This window comes from Myotis yumanensis, unplaced genomic scaffold, assembly GCF_028538775.1.
Source record: "Myotis yumanensis isolate MYYU_CA2020_CCGP unplaced genomic scaffold, mMyoYum1.0.hap1 SCAF_24, whole genome shotgun sequence".
Taxonomy (NCBI): Eukaryota; Metazoa; Chordata; class Mammalia; order Chiroptera; family Vespertilionidae; genus Myotis; species Myotis yumanensis.
In genome coordinates this window covers 1,246,387-1,251,038 of record NW_027223775.1, presented here as the reverse complement: position 1 = coordinate 1,251,038, position 4,652 = coordinate 1,246,387, and the positions used below count along the sequence as shown (strand labels likewise).

Here is a 4,652-nt window from a genome sequence, read left to right as displayed (position 1 = left end):
TAAATACATTTACATTCTTTTCAGCAAAATACTAAGCTGGCATAAACCTCTGCTTTGTTCTGTGTCCCGTCCTAAGAATAAGACATCCTTTTGTGGAGGATGGTCTAATGTTAGAAGAGTTTCCCCTCGTGATCCTCCTTCCCATCAATCAAGGAGGTGGTAAAGCAATGCTGAGCCAGTGACAGGCCCCAGGTCTGAAGAGTGGACAACCCAAGCCAGTTCCCAGAGAGCACTTAAGTGGACACAGGTGAAGGTCACACCGGGGAGATGGGGGTATGGAGGGCCACCCTGAGGGGCAATACAACCAAGTGAAAGGGAGATGTCCTAGTGTGCTCTTGGATCCCATAGTCAATGGACAGTTAGCTGCCCAGCAAGGAACAGGCTCCCTGCCCACCTGCCACTGCATTCTGGCCCTCGGCTGTCTCAGTTCGCTCACTGAGTGTCCTGCCAGAGGTGCACTAGGGAGAAGGCCGCACATCCAGGCCCAGGAGCAGGGCTCCATTTGCCTGTATGTCTCCCTAAATGTGAGGAAGTCAGTCCTGCTTTTTCTCCTTCTACTGCCTCTCATTCAGTGCCAGCCACTCATGTGCTTGCTGCTCTCTGCTGGGTGTCAGCAGCTTCCTAGCTTGTCACATACAGCAACTGGCCCTTTGTTCTCTTTTTATTGCCATTCCTTTCTTTTTCTTCTACCTTCCACTCTTTTAGCTTGGCCCATCAGTGTAGGAGCTCATTTTTCCATTTCTTAAGTATATTTCTTAATAAGATCAGAGAGGAAGGGAGAGGGAGAGATGGATAAAACATCAATAATGAGACAAATCCATTGGTTGGCTGTCTCCTGCACATCCACCTGGGGATCCAGGGGTAAACTCTGGCCCCTGGTCCAACTGAGAATTGAACTATGTCCTATTGGTGCATAGGCCTACTGTGCCACACTGGCCAGGCACACTCTGCTTCTTCTAGTGGGAAGAGAAAATGCTGAAGTTTCTGTAACAGTCAGTGAGCTCCCCACCCCCCCAAAAAAGAGGATAAGAGAACAAGGGTCAGAAAATGTATATCTCTTACAGCAAATGCTCTCTTTCTCTTCCTCTCTCTCTCCTATTCCCTCTCCCTCTCCCTGTCCCTCTGTCTGACATGCACCTTGTCTTCCCATCCCCACCTTGACAGGGAAGAGTGTCCAGAATGGGAATCAGAACCTCTGGAATTTGAGGAAAAGCATAAAAATTGTCAGGTTCGGGGGGAGGAAGGGCATAGGCAAAACATCCTGTGGCCTGGCAGTTAATTCCTCCCCACATAGAGATCATGTCCCATTACCTTGTGGGAAGATTCTGCTGTGGGGCTAACTTATGTAAAGCACTTGACAGCATGTCCTCTTCTGGAATCGCCCACTGCTATTAGCATTGATAGTGATTATTAACCATCAGATGCAAGATAAGGAGGAAAGATAAAAGTCCATGCACCCTGGCAGTGTGGCTGGGCAGGTTCCCGTGCACCAAAAAGTTCACCGATTTGATTTCTGGCCTGGTCACATGTCCAGGTTGCAGGTTCCTTCCCCAGGCCACCAACATTGTTTCTCTCTCACATGAATGCATGCTTCTGTGTCTGTCTCTCTCCATTCACCTCTCTCTAAAGAATCAATTTTAAAAACCCACCATATTAAGGCAAAACAAAGGAAAACTCATTGCTGCATGTTGCCTCTAAAACAGAGTGTCCTGCACTTGACGCTTTATTTGTTCTAGAGACCACAACTGAGAAATCCAGCAGAATTCTTTATTGGAATCTGGACTTTTCCATCAAAATATTCAGAAAAGCATAGTGTCAAGGCAATGAGGATTAGAAAGCGCCTGTTCTGATAGAGACCGCATCTGTGAAGATGGGCACAGAAGGGACCTGGATAGGAGGTGACTGCTGGTGCACAGGGATCATGTACATGAAGGCCCTGTGGGCGGGGTCTCTAGGCCATCAGAAAGCAAGCGGGGAGAGTAAGGCACACATAGGAGGTTCCTTACTACTAGAATGTACCCCAGAGTCCACCAATCTGCACAGCACTCAGGCAGGCTAGATATAGGGCAGCTGGAGCACATGAATGTCAAAGGGAAGACTCTGAATAAAGAAGAGCCAAAGCCTGGTCTGCTTGGCTCAGTGGATGAGTTTCGACCTGTGAACCAGGAGGTCAGGGTCCAATTCCCAGGCGGGGACTTGCCCATGTTGTGGGCTCTTAGCCCAGTAGATATCTTGGGTGGTAGATGTGGGGATTACCAAGCAATGATTCTCTCTCACCATTGATGGTTCTAACTCTTTCTCCCTCTCCCTTCCTCTGTGAAATCAACAAAAATATATATATCTAAAAGTATGTAAATAGCTTAGGGTTTTGATACCCCGAATATCCGTTTAGAAATACAAGAAGGAGCTCTTTGTCACGGTCAGGACTTTTATGCTGTTCCTTCTTCTCATTTAATCTTCCTTTCTAGTCCACTTCCCCATGGGATTGTATATAAAGTGATCTACTTCATGCTGGGAAGTTTTGTATTGTTTGTCTTGTTGTATTTCTCTGCACCATAATACGTTATCAATACAAACCTACAGTGGAAAAATTAAGCTGAGTAAATTTGGCGTCCAAATGGCTTTATTAAGTATTTCACCAATCCAGGAGCATACCAGCTGGCAATGAAAAAGGGGCTCACTGAGCCATACCATCCATGATTTGTTCCTCCCCACAACGCGCAATCTGACAGGCTAGATTTTAAAATCCTTAAAAAGTTGAGTTCCCAGCTTCCAAAATATTCAATTAATTTCACATACACTGTTTCAATAAAAATAATGTTAAAAACCACACATTATTGGGGTAATTTTTAAAATTGAAGTTGGAAGTCTTGTTGATAACTATACACTCAACAGTCCAAGAGGTGAGTTTTTAAAAACCTTTCCCATTCATGATGTTTGTTTATATTCACTAATAAAAATACTGAGGATTCAAGATATGTCATAGTTTGGGTGATCATACACTTTGTGGTACATTAAATGTCCAAGAGTTGGAGAGAAACAGCATGAGTAGTTCTCCAAAAAAATACGTATCACAATCTAGGGGCACTTTTGTTCACTCCATTCAGAAGTGTAGTCAGGAAAGCTAACTGGTTCAGTTTAAGTGGTAATCTCTGTTTCAATCTTAGTGTAACCACTTCAGAAAGTGCTGATGTCATTTAAATAAGCAAAAGGATGCCTACATTTAGACTTCCTCAAACTTTTATATCATTCTGTATGCAATTTTTTCCCTACTTATACTATTGCTTTCAAGGTTGAGGACATACAAAATGTCACAGGAAGGAGGTCAACAATTGTTTTGCAGCCTTGGTGGAGGTTCCCCAATCCTTTTTTCCATTTAGGTTTTCCAAGGAGAATATGTAAATTGTTTACCCTCGCTAACTGGAAACAGGGCAGCATGCCATGAAGAAGTAACACACTGCTTCATTTATTTTTTTAATCTTTATTGTTCAGATTATTACAGTGGTTCCTCTTTTTCCCCCATAGCTCTCCTCCACCCAGTTCCCACCTCACCCTCTGCCCTTACCACCCCACTGTCCTCATCCATAGGTGTACGATTTTTGTCCAGTCTCTTCCCACGCCCCCCACACCCCCCATATTCCTTTACCCCCACAAGAATTGTCAGTCCACTCCCTCTCTATGCCCAATTCTATTATATTCACCAGTTTACTCTGATGATCAGATTTTTTTATTCACTTGATTTTTATTTTTTTTTATTCCTTTTTTTAAAAAATATATTTTTTTGCTTTTTTACAGAGAGGAAGGGAGAGAGATAGAGAGTTAGAAACATCGATGAGTGAGAAACATCGTAAGCTGCCTCCTGCACATCTCCCACTGGGGATGTGCCCGCAACCCAGGTACATGCCCTTGACCGGAATTGGACCCGGGACCCCTCAGTCCGCAGGCCGAAGCTCTATCCACTGAGCAAAATCCGGTTTCGGCAATTCACTTGAGTTTTAGATTCACTTGTTGATAGGTACATATTTGTTGCTCATAATTATTATCTTTAACTTTCCTTCTTCTTCCTCTTCTTAAAGAATACCTTTCAGCATTTCATATAAAAAATATGGAATGATTCACGAATATGCATGTCATCCTTGCACAGAGGCCATGCTAGTCTCCTCTGTATTGTTCCAGTTTTAGTATATGTGCTGCCAAAGCTAGCACAGTTCTCTTTCTTTTTTAATAACTATATGTATTATTTAGAAACATTAAGATCTCATTATGTTTTTAAAAGAATGAATGAATGCACTCTTTCATGAGCCAATAGTCTTATTATTTTTTAAGTTTATAATGGTCTTATTATCCATCAGTGAGTGAGATCATGTGGTGTTTTTCCTTCATTGACTGGCTTATTTCACTTAGCATAATGCTCTCCAGTTCCATCCTTGCCCTTGCAAATGGTAAGAGTTCCTTCTTTTTTACAGCAGCATAGTATTCCATCGTGTAGATGTACCAAGGTTTTCAAATCCATTCATCTACTGATGGGCACTTAGGCTGTTTCCAGATCTTAGCTATGGTGAATTGTGCTGCTATGGACATAGGGGTGCATATATCCTTTCTAATTGTTGTTTCTGGTTTCTTGAGATATATTCCTAGAAGTGAGATCACGG

General features: G+C 43.0%; 1 non-coding gene across 1 annotated transcript; it reads right to left on the bottom strand.

The window, feature by feature from the left end:
- Positions 1–4,099: 4,099 nt before the first annotated feature.
- LOC139000676 (U6 spliceosomal RNA) lies at positions 4,100–4,206 on the bottom strand. The gene has a single exon (XR_011469669.1). It is a non-coding gene; the product is annotated as a U6 spliceosomal RNA (small nuclear RNA).
- Between the last annotated feature and the right edge of the window lie 446 nt (positions 4,207–4,652).